This window comes from Camarhynchus parvulus, chromosome 25, assembly GCF_901933205.1.
Source record: "Camarhynchus parvulus chromosome 25, STF_HiC, whole genome shotgun sequence".
Classification (NCBI taxonomy): domain Eukaryota; kingdom Metazoa; phylum Chordata; class Aves; order Passeriformes; family Thraupidae; genus Camarhynchus; species Camarhynchus parvulus.
This window is the reverse complement of record NC_044595.1, coordinates 2,866,970-2,881,939: the sequence shown is the minus strand read 5'-3', so window position 1 is coordinate 2,881,939 and position 14,970 is coordinate 2,866,970. Positions and strand designations below refer to the sequence as shown.

Below are 14,970 nucleotides of genomic sequence, written 5' to 3'. Positions count from 1 at the left end.
CCTGTGGTTCAGCCACCCTTTCAGGAGGGTTTGGGATGGGGGAGCCGGGGGATCCCTGCCGTGGTTTGAGGGCAGAGCTGAGAGCACAGGGAGGGGTTGGGCTGGGCAGGATGGAGCTTGTGGTAGCAGGAAAGGGACTGTGCTGGCTGGAGAGCCCAGGTGCTGCAGGGAGCACTGGCATGGAGGCTGTGGCAGCAGAGGCAGAGGGTGCTGTGACACACACCAGCCCCACACTGTACAAGGAGGGCTGGAGGGCAGATCCCACTGGGAATGACTCATGGACAATCAGAAAACACCCCTGGCTCCAACGACAAAGACAGAGAGCACCAAACTGCCCTCCTGTTCCATGCTGGAGGTGAGTTTCTCTTTCCACTGCCTCCATTTCTACCTTCTGCCCTTCTCTGTGCACAGCCTGGCCCCACTCACTGGATGCTCAGATCTGCCTGGTCTGCAGTGCCCAGCCCAAGTGCTGAAACATCCCCTCCACCCTCCAGCGAGCTGTGGGGTCTACAGAGCTCATCTGTCAACCACACAGAGCTCCGTGTTTCCATTTGCCAGTCTGGGTTCAGCACCTTCTGCCATTTTTCCCTTCCTCCATGACTCTCTTAGCACCTGGGGCTTTGTCTGCATAGAGGAGGTCTCTTCAAGCCTACAGAATCTCAGAATCACAGACTGCTTGGGGTAGAAGGAGCTTTAAAGCCCATCTCCTCCCACCCCTGTGCCATGGGCAGGGACACCTTCCCCTGGGGCAGGCTGCCCCAATCCCTGTCCAGCCCTGAGCACGTCCAGGGATGGGGCAGCCACAGCTTCTCTGGGCACCCTGGACTGCAGCCCTGCCACTCTCACAGGGAAGAATTCCTTCCTAATATCTAAACTAAACCTACTCTTTTAAAGTTTAAATCTGTTGCCATTTGTGCTCTTCCCATGATCCCTGCTCCCCCTGCCTGTCCTTCCAGGGGACCAGCAGGTCTCCCCTCAGCCATGCCAGCCTCTTCTCTTCCTTTCCTGATTTCTTTCTCATGTGGATTGAGAGTTCTTTCTCTCTATGGAAAGAGTCCTCAAAGACCTGTTAACTCTTCTGCCCCCTTGGCCCTCAGGGCAGTTTCTTAGTCCCATTGACCAGCTTGCAGTTTGCTTTCCTAAAATTCAGGGTCCTGTCCCAATCTTTGCCTGCCCCACATCTCCCAGGGCTGTGAACTCCACTGCTGTGTGGTCCCTGCAGCCTCCAATCCTGGTGCTGCTGATGAGCTCACTTGTGTTGGTGACCAGCAGGTCCCATGGTATATCCATCCTCTCTGCAGGACTTCCATGAGTGGCTCCTTGCAAAGCCAAGATCTGCTCTCCTGTGAGGATGCTGGAAATTACCACAATGCAAATAAAGAAGTGTATTATTAATGATAATTGTTAATGTATTAATGATAATTCAGCATCATCCCCACTGCAGGCTCTGCACAAGCCTCTAAAAGGAGGAGGGTGGTGCCAGAGAAGCTGTGGCTGCCCCATCCCTGGAATTGCTCAGGGCCAGGGTGGATGGAGCTTGGAGTAACCGGGAAGGTGTCCCTGCAGCATGGTGGAAGGAGATGGGCTTCAAAGTCTCTTCCAGCCCCATCCCTCAGTGATTGTGTAACCCCCAGGGTCTGACCAGTCCTGTGGCTTTGCTGTGACACAGCTGGGCCCATCCTGGTTCCCGTCCCCTGGGCAGGGAGAGGCACAGCCCAGGCACAGCCCCCATGGGCACAGGATGGCAGCAAACCCTCTCTCACCCAGACCCTGCCTGTCACCATGACATTTTCGGAAAAATCCCTTTGCTAACATTTTTCCCCGGAGAAGCTGAGAAGCCTCAGAAAAGAAATGTAAATAATAATTTTACCTGATTACTTAAAATGTAGTTTAGAGGTTGCTTACCAACAGGTGCATTTTTGATTTATTCCATGTGAATTGTTTTTACTTAATGACCAATCCCAGTCCAGCTGAGTTGGACTCTCTGGTCAGTCATGAGTTTTTATTATCATTCTTGTCCAGCCTTCTGATGTCTCCTTTCTCTTTTTTTAGTATAGTTTTAGGATATGATATGATATGATATGACATGATACAATATGATAGGGTAAATATAATATAATATAATATAATATAATATAATATAATATAATATAATATAATATAATATAATATAATATAATATAATATAATATAATATAATATAATATAATATAATATAATATAATATAATATAATATAATATAATATAATATAATATAATATAATATAATATAATATAATATAATATAATATAATATAATATAATATAATATATATCAGCCTCCTGAAAACTTGGAATCAATTCTCATCTCTCACCTCGTCCTGGAAACCCCCACAACACCTCAACACCTGCCCGCACCCCCAGACCCATCCCGCGCCCCCCAAGGGGCGCCTCCAGCCCCGGAGGTGATGCCAAGGTCACTCCGTGGCCCGCCCGGCCGGGACCAAGGCTCGGCCGAGCCCAGCCCGAGCCCCGGCAGGGCACAGGAGGGATCGGCAGCTCCATCTCGTGTCTGATCCCCGCAGCACCGAGCGGGGAGCCCGGCCCGGGACAGCGCTGCCCACGGCGGCTCCGCGTCCCGGCGGGCGGAACCCACGGGCAGCCTCACCCCGTGCGCCCGAAGGGGCTGGGACAGGGGCAGAGGTGTCACCCGGCTCTGCCAAGTGCCAGCCTGGAGCCTCGGAGCGGCGTGGCGATCGTCCGGCCGCCGGGCAGAGCCTGGAGGCTCCCAGCAGCGCGGGGGTGCCACCCCCTCTCTGTCCCGTGCCATCCCCTCACTATCCCGTGCCACCTCCTCGCTGTCCCGTGCCACCCCCTCACTGTCCTGTGCCATCCCCTCACTATCCCGTGCCACCTCCTCGCTGTCCCGTGCCACCTCCTCGCTGTCCTGTGCCACCCCCTCACTATCCCGCGCCAACCCTCACTGTCCCGTGCCACCTCCCCGCTGTCCCGTGCCACCTCCTCGCTGTCCCGTGCCACCCCCTGGCACAGACCCCCCGCTCTGGCCGCAGAGCCCGTGGCACCAAAGGCACACGCACATTTCCATTTTTACAGGCACGGGGCCAAGCCCGAGAGACTGCTTCTCATTAGGGAAAGGCAGAGCTGGGGGTAAATGCTCCCGAGCTCCCATTCTAGGCTGGAGGATTCCCGAGGGGATGAGGGGAGAAGCCATCCCTCACCGGGGTCTCCACTGCTGGCAGCACTGGTCCCTTGTCCCTGAGGCAATGAACACCCCGAGTGGGGGAACATGGGGGAACATGGGGGGTACATCGGGGGAAACATGGGGGGAAACATGGGGGGAACATGGGGGAACATGGGGGGAGCATTGGGGGAACATTGGGGGAAACATTGGGGAACATCAGGGGAACATCGGGGGAACATGGGGGGAGGGGACATGAGGGGAACATGGGGGGAGCATTGGGGGAACATGGGGGGAACATGGGGGAACAACGGGGGAACATGGGGGGACATGAGGGGAACAGCGGGGGAACAGGGGGGGAACAGGGGGGGAACAGGGGGAAGGAACATCGGGGAACATTGTGGGAACATGGGGGGAAACTGGGGGGAACATGGGGGGAACAAGAGGGGAACATGGAGGGTACATGGGGGGAACATCGGGGGAAACATTGGGGGAACATGGGGGATACATCGGGGGAAACATGGGGGGAACATAGGGGGAACATTGGGGGGACATAGGGAGAACATGGAGGGAACACGGGGGAAAACGGGGGGAACATGGGGGGAACATGGGGGAAACATCAGGGGAGCATCCCCTTGATGAACAACCACGTCTTCTGCTGGCACAGCCCTGGCATCCCCCCGAGCAGAAATCAGCCCTCCTGTGGGCACAGCCCTGCCATCCCCTAAGCAGAAATCAGCCCTCCTGCTCGGCACAGCCCTGCCATCCCCTAAGCAGAAATCAGCCCTCCACAGCCCTGGCATCTCCTAAGCAGAAATCAGCCCTCCTGCCCTGCACAGCCCGTCCCCGAGCAGAATCAGCCCTCCACAGCCCTGGCATCTCCTCAAGCAGAAATCAGCCCTCCTGCTCCTGCACAGCCCTGGCATCCCCCGAGCAGAAATCAGCCCTCCACAGCCCTGGCATCTCCTCAAGCAGAAATCAGCCCTCCTGTGGGCACAGCCCTGGCATCTCCTAAGCAGAAATCAGCCCTCCTGTGGGCACAAGCCCTGGCATCTCCTCAAGCAGAAATCAGCCCTCCTGTGGACACAGCCCTGGCATCCCCCGAGCAGAAATCAGCCCTCCTGTGGGCACAGCCCTGGCATCTCCTCAAGCAGAAATCAGCCCTCCTGTGGACACAGCCCTGGCATCCCCTGAGCAGAATTCAGCCCTCCTGTGGGCACAGCCCTGGCATCCCCCGAGCAGAATTCAGCCCTCCTATGGGCAAAGCCCTGGCATCCCCCGAGCAGAAATCAGCCCTCCTGTGGACACAGCCCTGGCATCCCCCGAGCAGAGTTCAGCCCTCCTGCTCCTGCCCATGGCCGGATCCCGTTGCTCCCGCGGCAGAGCGCCAGGCGCTGCGGATGGAGCGGGCCAGGCCGGGCTGCTGCAGGTGTCGGGCTGGCGGCAGCAGCTCCCGCTGCTCGGGGCTGCTCCGGTTTCCAGAAACAAGATCTCCAGGGAGGCTGCTGGCCCGAGCACCAACTGGCAGACGTGGCAAGCGAGGTGCTGCTCCACTCACCACAACCCTGCCAGTCGCAGGGCTGTCGCCTTTGGAGCATCCCAGAGGACGGCGGGGGAGGGACAGGAATGAATAGCGGGATTTTGGTGTTGCTCCAGCCAGATGGTGGCCAGCACCCACCTGCTGGTACTGGCTCTGTGCTGCTCCAAGGCACGGCCCAAGGTGCCCACTGCATCCCCTGACAACGGGGTCAGGAACAGGACCCCATTGTCCTAAAAGGGCAGGAGGGGCCTCAGACAGCTTGGAGGGGTCTTTGCTCAAACGCTGAATTCTTGCCACGAGCAGGAAGCTCCTCCCTGCACTCACCCACCCTCTCCAGGGCAAACCCAAGGCGGAGTTTGAGGCAGGAGCAGGAGAACACCTGGGATCAGCGTTGCTGCCCTGGGTGTCCCCCTCTCCTCCTTTGGCATGGCCCAGGGGCAGGGTGACACTGTCCTGAGCCACCTCCCTGCTGCCAGGATGCTGAAACTGAGGAGTGGGAGGCTTCGGCCCCTGGGGGTGCACTGGGGGTCCCCTGGATTTCCCAAAGCAGGAGCTGTGCTCCACAGAGGGGTCTGAGCCCAGGGCAGCGCTGGGTGGTGAGACTCCCCCAGCTGGGGCTGTGGAAACCTCGGGAATTGGCTCCCAATCCCCTTCCCGTTCCCTGCTGGCTGTGTGCGTGTGACAAACGCAGAGCCCCCGTGCCCCACGCGTGCCCGGGGCTGGGGGAGCTCCGGGGTGCCCCCACAGCCGAGGCAATCCCGGCATTTTGGGAAGCAGCTCCCGCTCGGATTTACACGGCCGGGACGGCTCTTTGCTGCTTGCCCAGGCTCCGAAACCATCCCAAGCCCCCCTGCTTTGTTATTAAATCAAATCCATCTGGCCTCGACCACGGCCGGTTGTTATTCGAGATCCCTCTCCTAGAGGAGCTGGGATTAGCTCCGGGCACGGGGGATTCTCCCTCCCTCCCTCTCTCCCACCGCTCCCAGCCCTCCTGCCTCTCTCTTTTGTGTTTCTTCACTTCTCCAGGAGCAGGGGGAGGCGCGGGCAGGCTCGGCAGCTTTTGTGCAGCCGGAGCTGGCTGCGGGATGTCCCCGCAGTGCCACCGCGCTGCCCCGGGTCCCATCTGGACATCCCTGCACCCCCCGACCCACGTCAGGGCAGCCAGAACGCCCCGAAGCCTGGGAGCTGGCACGGGGGGTGACAGTGACACCGGCCTTTGTCCCAGCCACCTGCCACCCCCGTTTTTGACCCCAAAAAGCTGCCGGGAGCTGCTCTCCCCAGTGACATGCAGGGCTGAGCAGGGTAATCCCCTCTCCCAGCCCCACAGAACCCAGGAGAGCAGGGTGAACTGGGATGGGGTGGGATGTGGAGCGAGGGCTTTTAGCTTTACAGCAAGTGCCTTGAGGGCTGCTGTTTGTCCTGGTGTCACTGCTGTCACCTCCTTAAAGCTGCAGCTTCCAAACCCCCACTGAGGAGCTGCTGGGTCGAGGATTTGGCTTTTGGAACCTTCACGAACACGACGGATTTGACGACACAGAAAGCAGTGGGTGAATCAGCTGGCGATGAGCGGCCAGCAGGAGGCAGAGGCAGGGCACCCAGCCGGTGTGGGGATGTTTGTCTGCTCCTGGAGCAACCCTCGGGGCCACCTGGACCAGGATAAGGTGACAGCATGTCTGGCTCCAGCCCTCCAGGGACTCTTTAGGTTGGGCAGATGGAGCCGCGGTCCCCATGGGCTCTGCAGTGCTGGGCCTGGTGCTCTGGCTGGCAGCAATTAAGTGTTCCAGCTTGTTTTGGAGGGATCACTGGGTGTGGGCTCTCCCTGAGCAGCGCTGGGGCTCAGAACACGCCCTGACCGACCTCTCCTGGCTGAGCTTGACCTTGGCCACTTGCAGCTCCTCTGCTGGAAACTTCTCTCACAAGGACACAGCTCGACATGGTCCCCATCAAATGACACCCAGAAGCTGTGTGTGAGGCACATCCCCCTGGGAGGAGTGACTGTGGCAGTGTGGGGTGAAGGCCAGCTGGGCACAGGCTCAGGGGCCAAATTTAAACATGGGTTCAGTGTTTAAACCCCTTTAGTGTGTAAATCTACAAAGCAGAGAGCACTTCCCAGCCTTGGCAAAGCTTTCACCACACCTCAGGAGAACCAGCACCAACCCCTGCATTTCCCTCTGACCACAGTGATACCTGGGCTGGGAAATGGCACCTGAGCATCCTGGATGGTCCTTGCATCACCCCTGGAACCACTGCAGCACCTGCTGAGGCTCAGAGCTTCCCTGCACAGCAGCAGCAGCCCCCAGCTCAGTGCAGCCCTCCTGCAGCCAGGTCTGCTGGACTCCAGCCTGGCTTCCAAGTCCTGCTCCTTCTGCAGCTGACTGGAAAACATAAAGGGGGACAAGGCACTTTCTGAGGGAGCACTGGAGCCCAGGGAATCAGCAATGTGGGAATTGACACCTTCACTCCTGGGTCACACCGAGGCACAAACATTACCACACCTGCTCTGCTCTCCTGGGGCGCCTGCAGGATTTAGGCACGAAGTCTGCATCCCACAGGGGCTCTGTAATGGCACCAGGGACTCTGCAGTGACAGAGATGGTGCTCTCATCTTTGCTGGATGGCCCAAAGCACAGCCCCCTCCATCACCCAGCCCTGCAGCAGGCTGCCAGCCCGTTGGGGAAGAGATGGGAAAGTGTCCACTTGATGTGCCTGAAAAGCAGCACGCATCTCCCTGTTGCTATGGAAACACTGCTTTTAAAGCAAATTAATAATAATAATTAACACCATCTATTAAATAATGATAATAAAAGCATTAGTAATGACTTGTAATTGGGAAAGCACTGGGAATCATGTACCCTCACCCTGTGACCTGCTCCCAGCTCAGAACTGGGGCTGGGGGCAGCATCTCCCACCCGCAGGGAGTCCTGGCTGAGGGCGAGTGCCCTCTGCCTCCAGTGCTGCACAGGCAGGGGCTTAGTGGGATTCAGGGAGGGATCAGACTTTTATCTGGATAATGAGGATGTCTAGACTGATAAGAAGAAGGGGTAAATTGGCTCAGGGCCTGATTCTGCCTCGCTGTGTGCTCGGTGCAGCAGCACATGGTGGTGATGGTGCTGGTGGTGCCCGGGCAAAACTGAGCTGGGTTGAGAGCAGGAGTCTGTGCCAGGCTAGACAAAGACCTGGTTCCTCCTGGTTTTTAACCTAGAAATGAGAGTACTTCCAGGACTGTTAACCCCTGGGAGGCAGAGGGGAAGAGAGCTCTAAGAAACTTTTAATGTGCTCCAATTGAGCCTGGAGAAGGGAAGGCTCCAGGGACACCTTGGAGCTGCTTCCAGTGCCTAAAGGGGCTCCAACAGAGCTGGAGAGGGAATTTGGACAGGGGCCTGAAGGGACAGGACGAGGGGGAATGCCTTCCCAGTGCCAGAGGGCAGGGTTGGATGGGATATTGGGAGGGAATTGTTCCCTGTGAGGGAGGTGAGGCCCTGGCACAGCTGCCCAGAGAAGCTGAGGCTGCCCCATCCCAGGAGGTGCTCAAGGCCAGGTTGGACAGGCCTTGGAGCAACCTGGGATAGTGGAAGGTGTCCCTGCCCATGGGAGGGGCTGGGACAAAATGAGATTTAAGTTCCCTTAAAACTTGATTGCAGCCGAGGGGATGGGGCAGCCACAGCTTCCCTGGGTCCCTCTGCTCTGTCTCCCACACATTGGGTCCTTGTGTCCCACTCATCAACCGACAGCACCAAAAGCAGTGTCCAGAGCAGAGCAGTGCAAGGCTGAGCCCAGAGCCATGATAAAACACCTTTTCAAGCTGTGAGATGCTTCCAAAAGGATCTGGAGCTGCAGAGAGAAAATCACTGCAAAGACCTGACAGCGTCACCCGCTTGCTTGTGCCCAAAGTCCCTGTGCTGACAAGGTCTTCTCTGCACAGCAGAGCAAGGACCTGCTCTCTCAGAATCACTCAGCATTCCCACAGGAGCCTGCCCAGACAGGCAGAGCCGGGATGTGAACACCTGGGAAAACCTGGCTCTGAGTTTAGGTGCCTGCATGAGACCGAACTGTTTGGAAAAGCAGATCCCCACTGTCCCTGCTGTGCTTCTGGAGAGGCATCAGCCATCCTTGGAGTGGCATAAGCAAGTGTAAAACAGCTAAAAAAGTGCTGAGATGTGTTCCTTAGACTTTTCCCAGCAAGGTCTGACACCCAGACTGCCGGGCTGTGCAGGATGCCAGAGCAGAATTAGGATTGCGACACACCTGCGTGGCTCAGGCTCCATCCCAGCCCGAGCCACGGCACCCGGCAGCAACTTCCACCATGAGACTAAAATTAGCAGCGACAGGAAGAGCTCTGGAGCACGACAGGATGATTAGAGCCTCCCTGGAAAGGAGGCATCACCTGCAACGTAATGACTTTCCTCATCCCTGTCAAAATGTGCAACGACCGGTGCGGAATATGATGGGGAAAAGTGAGGCAGTGAGACAGGGGAAGGTGCTTCTGCACAAAATTGGAGTGAAAGCACTTGTCCAGAGGAGAAAAAACAGGATGCTGGCTCTCTGGACTACGCCCTGTGTGACAATCATACCTGAAAGGTTGTGCCCTGGACCTGCTGCATGACTTCAATCAAATTGCTTAGAAAGACACAAAAGACTTGAGGATCGTGCATGCCAACTCTACCCAAGATTTATAAACAGCAAGAAAACACCCAGATAAAAGGTAAAAAAATCTCTTTTACATGTATTTAACTGTATATGTTGTGAGTGTGAATAATCAGCGTCACTCTTCTCCAGCACCAAATCCATGCTTCAAAACTCTTTGTTGGCCTTTGGCTAAAAATAGCCAACACCACCCACATCCATGTTCCTGAAAGAATGGGATGTCATTGGGCATCACCCCTCCTATAAACTTGCCCTGTTTTCATTTAAAATAACTCGTAAGTAGAAAGAGCATTAAAAGTGGGTGCACTGAGCCTCCAAGTGGGAAGATGTGACTGTGCTGAGAGAGCTCTTGTGTAGCTCATGGAGATGCCAGTGCCAGTCTTGCTGCACCTAGTGCAAGTTGGTTTGACTCCATGACTCACATTCCTGTCTGGAAATTGGAATTCATAGAATCATAGAATCTTGGGATGATTAGTGTTGGACACAACCTTAAAGCTCATCAAGTTCCACTCCCCTGGATGGGCGGGGACACCTCCCACTATCCCAGACCCCATCCGACCTTGAACACTTCCAGGGATGGGGCTTTGCCTCCCTCACAGGGAAGAATTTCCTCCTAATACCTAACATAAATCTCCCCTCTTTTTATTTTGAAACCACTTCCCTTTATCCTCGGAACATGGCCCATCCCTGTCTCTCATGTGGCCCCTTACAGAGAGGGTTCCTTTGTCAGGATAACAGGAGACAGGCAAGTCCCTAGGATGAAGACGTGATTCCCTCCAAGATCTCCTGGACAGAAATACGTGCACATGCTCTGCACAGCTTGACAATGAACATGCAGCGAATCCAACACATCCTGGACGTGTTGGATCTGCTGGGCACACATGGACCATCTGGCCAACACATGGGCCTCGGGCTTGACATGTCCAGGAAGCATCTGAGTGATGGTGGATGCAGCAGGCAGGCAGAGGGAGCACATGCAGGAACCCAGCCCCAGTGGCACCACAGTGGGTGTGATGCTCACAGAGATGATCCGTGGCATTCCTGGGCTGATTTCTGGAGAATCAGACACAGGTAAGTGCCAAAAGCCCAACGTGCCCCTGGACAAAATTCAAAAGAGGATATACCCAAGGAAACTCGTGGTAATTCTGATGGTCTGGAAATTGAAATCGGGAATTATCTGCTTGCAGAAGATGGGATTCCAACAGGAGGAAAACATGTTCCTTGGAAAATGAGCTACATGTATAAGCAGCAGGAAAAAGGGGAGAGTGTGACCTTGAAACTGAACACCCCCTTTTGACCCCAGACCTAAAATTATCCAGATTTCAGCAGAAGTTTCTTCAGCAACCTTAGTGCAGGTTTTAAAAACAAGCCCCTGGTGACGGGAAGTCCAAACCCTCCACGTTATGAACACAACCAAGTCTGCCAAGGGTGCGGCACCCGCCATCCCAGCGCCAGATTGTCCCTGTAGCTTAGCACCCATCTGCAGCCAATATGCTGAGCTCTTAACAAAATTGAGGGGTTTTAAAAGCTGCTCTCCTGGGCCTGATCCCATGGACCTGGGCTCACCAAAACCAATGGACTTCAAGGAGCTTTGGATCAGGCTTTGCGCTAATTTACTTATCTCATAGAACAGCTTAATTAACAAATGTTTGCAAAGCACTTCAGGATCCTTCCACGGATAGTGAGACTCCTCTTGCTGCCAGACCCATTGACAAAGCAAAGAGGTTTAATGTCAACAGGCAGCAGATGAATTGTATGGACACAGACAGGGATGGAGGGACATCCCAGGTGGATTGGCCACCATGGACTGGCCCTGAACCAAGTCCTGCAGGGAATGGCCAGCATGTGGGCTCAGAGTGGAAGGGAGCCCTTAGAGCCTCCCAGCTTTGGGGTTCTTCTGTTTCATGTGCACCTGAGCAGTTCTTGAAATGAGCTGTCCCAGGACAGGGATATGATGTCTCAAAGCACTCGTGGCAGTGGTATCCCAGCTTGAGCTTTCTACCTCGGGATATTCTATGATTCTATGCAAGATGAAAATGAAGAAAAGCCTAAAAAAGGTGTCCTGGTTCCAAGCAGGTGTTTGCTCCCCCTGTCCTCCCCACCACCAGCTCATCACCTCAGTCTATGGGACGTGGGATGTTTCCACAGCATCAAACCTTTCCTAGGAGCTGCCACCTTTCCCCCAGGCTTGGGTCCTGTCGGTGGGCAAAGGGATGCAGCACTGGGAAGTGCCAAATTCGCCTTCACATCGATGACACAAATTCATCCAGAAAGTTTCTCCCTGCATTAGCTCTTGATGGTGACTCTCAGCCGCTGTTCTGCCTGAGGACAGGCTGCTGGCACCTCCTCAGTCAATGTCAGCTTTATTCCTGCCTCCCACAGAACTTTCTGTCACCAGCCCTGGTGCCCGGCCACCCCTCCCGATGGCTCTGGCACCGGCAGCAGCTGCAGTTTGCAGTTTCTCCCTTTTCTTTGATCATTCTGCAGCCTCCTGCCTCGGCAAGGGGCACGTGATGCCTCTGCCTGATCCCAACCTCTCTGCTCCAAGGACTCTGCCGCCATCCGTGGCTTTAATTAATAGTTTTTTTTCCTCCCCTTGACAGTAATTCAGGATGTGGATTTTAAAACATTTGGAAATACCCGCTTTTTAACTAGAAACACTGAGTTTCTGCCAAAACCTCGGCAGGGCGTTCGCTGAGTGGATAGAGCTGTGCAGAGACTACACCCATGGCGAAATCCTCCCTCGCAACCCAGCACTACCTGCCCCCCAAAAAGAACCTTTTACCTCTCTATCCAGGGAGCTGGGAATGATCCAGCCCCCAACAGCTCCACAACGTGAGCCCCTATGACCTACTCCAGCTGAAGCCACCTGGCAGAGCTAACTTTAACCTGAATTACTCCTGAAATCCAGCTTCCCCAGAGGCAGCAATGCCAGACGGGAGGTAAGATCATTCCCAAGCAGCTGCTATCACTGGGAAGAGGATCAAAGTCTTGGTTGTAGCCCAGCTACGCCCCCAAAATATTGTATGAACTGAGAGATGCTGCTATCAGGGACCCATCAGGATTAGTCACTGCCCATGTTGCCAATTCCTGTGATTTTTTTTCTAGGAGCGTTTCTGGTTGCCTTAAATTCCCAGCTCTGTGAGTCATGTGAATCTGCCTGAGTATGAATTTTTGGTTTTTAAAGTAAGTTTCTAGACCTTGTGGCTGTGCAGAAAAGCAAGGTGATGTAACCAGAGTGAAATCCGACAGCCCCAGGAGAACGCAAATGAGAAGAAACTCAATTTGAAATTGGTTTTTTTTTTTTTTTTTTGACTCACACAAACTTTTTAGTCAGTTTGGTGATTTCTGGGCCTGGCTCATGCTGCTGGAATGCTCAGAGCTGGAGATCCACAGTTTTTCCCTTTTTTCCTTTCACTTTCTGATTTCCAGGAGCACTTTCTTCTCCTAAGACCTCTTTGACAGAACTTAAAATGGAAGTGGAACAAAACCACATCCCTAAAATGACGTGCTGCCTCCAGAGCAGGCATTGCTCACACATAAGATCCAACTTGGACAAGTGAAAAGTCCAGAATTTACAGGGCAGAACACCTTTAAATTCCCACCACCAGCACATGGGCATGCACACAGTCCTCCCCCACACTGGGAACACCCCTGCATGGAGACGTGTGTGCACACAAATACCTCACAGATAAACACGTGTGGTTTATGGGACATTTCAGTGTACATAATTCTGTGTGTTACACCTGTAACATGTGCTCACACACACACACACACACACACACAAGAGTTTAATTTCACCTGGTTGTAAGTGTGGAGTGAACCACAGCCAGCAGGTGTGTGAAGGGAACCAGCAGTGTGTGTGTGTGAACGTCCATGTGCATTAAATGCACATTTTTGGCCATTTTATGGGGCACACCCAGCCAAGTGCCCGTGTTACAACTTGCCATGGGATGTGTGTGTGCCCTGTGAAGCCACCATCCATCATATCCTAGTACAGACAGCTCTTAGAAGAAGGAATATCCCAAACTGCCACGAAGGAAAACATCCCAAACTGCCACTCTCAGGACTCCCATGACCACACAACAGTGAAAAAAGAAATAAAGCCCAATTCAGGACACTGACGAAAATGAACTGCATGAAACACAGCAGTGGGTGGGTTCTCCTGCCCTTAGCTTTACTTTTTTCCCCTCTTTTTTTGTGCACACCTACAGCACAGCCACCAGAAGCTCCAACCCGCCTCAGTTCCACGCTGGGTCCTGCGCAGAGGGGACCTGCCCCTCCCAGCATCTCCCTGAGTTTGTACTGCACATCAGGAAACCTGGATGCCAAAAACGAACCGAAAGCAAAAATTTCCCCTTCCCGAAGTGCCTGGGCAAACTCACAGGGAGAGCTCCAGCAGCACCTTACCGGCTGAGTCAGTGGATGAGCCATCTCCTTGTGCTGGGTGCCCCATCTGCCGAGTTTAGCCGCAGCTGAGATCTTCTGCTGGTAGACCCAGAAAAGGGAGGTGGGGGAAAAAGAAAAAACCTTCCCGTAAGGATGCCAGAGCCAGAGAGAGCAAATCGCACAGGATGCAGGGGGGGGTGGAAAGGTCCAGCCCCGGTGACAAGGCAGCGGTGCCACCACCCCCAGCCCTCGCCGTGGCCATTCATTGCCAGAGCTGCGCGGCGCGGTGTGGCTCGGCGGGAGCCTCGCATCCCTCTGCATTGTCCCTCTCCAGTGTGAGCTCCGGCAATCTCATTTCATGGGAGACATCTGGTTTGATTCAAAGAGAAGAAAGGGGCGAGGGGAGAACGGCGCGCTCACACGCTCAGCGCCCAGCCCGGCTGGCTGGGAGCTGGGCAGCGATTGTCAATGCTTCCCTCCTTCCCTCCGCGCTGAATCCTCCTCATTTCAATGAGAAAGGCCAGCCCGGGAGCAGGGCTGTCCCACGGCTCCCCCCCAGCATTCCCAGTCTGCAGGAGGGGGCTTTGCTGGGGCACCGAGCCAAGGGTGGGGAGCTGAGCCCCAGCAGCCTCACCGAGCCTGGCTGTGCCTGGAGCCGCTGCAAGGCCTTGGGGGGCTGGGGGGCTCCCCCTTCGTGTTTCCATCATTCCCAGGCCTGGTGGACAGGCAGTATTGTCCCTCAAATGCTTGTGGCTGTGTCAGGGGTCTTCCCACTGCACGACTGAAGTCCTCCTGTTTGTGGGGAGCCCTTTTGGAAGGCCATGTCCTCCTTGACAAGGACAAAGCAGGGAGCTCCTTGTCCATGGGAGGGGGGTCCTGCCCCATTGTGCCACCATTCACCCCGCTGAACCTGGTGCCCTGCCAGCCTGTTCCCAAGGTGTCCCTGCCGAGCCACCACTCCTCCCAGGGATCCCTGTGGTGCCTGTGGGTCTCTGGATGGATCCCAGCCCTGAACACCTCTGCAGCACCCCTCGGGAGTGGGCAGCAACAGGTCCCCACACAAACCCTGCTTCACCCGTGACCCCTCCACAGTGTGGGGGCACATGGTGGGTGCCCACACAGACCCCTTCCACTCATGGCCCTCCGTGCTGGGTGCACTCAGTGGGTCCTCTCACAGACCCTTCATTCCTGTGACCCCTCTCTGCCAGGGTGTGCACAG

General features: G+C 55.1%; 1 protein-coding gene across 1 annotated transcript in view; it reads right to left on the bottom strand.

The window, feature by feature from the left end:
* The window catches only part of LMNA (lamin A/C), a 52,994-nt gene extending 38,786 nt beyond the window's left edge, over nt 1-14,208 (bottom strand). The window contains 1 exon segment of the mRNA XM_030965436.1: nt 13,773-14,208. The gene's annotated coding sequence lies outside the window, so the exon portion shown is untranslated.
* Nucleotides 14,209-14,970: the final 762 nt, after the last annotated feature.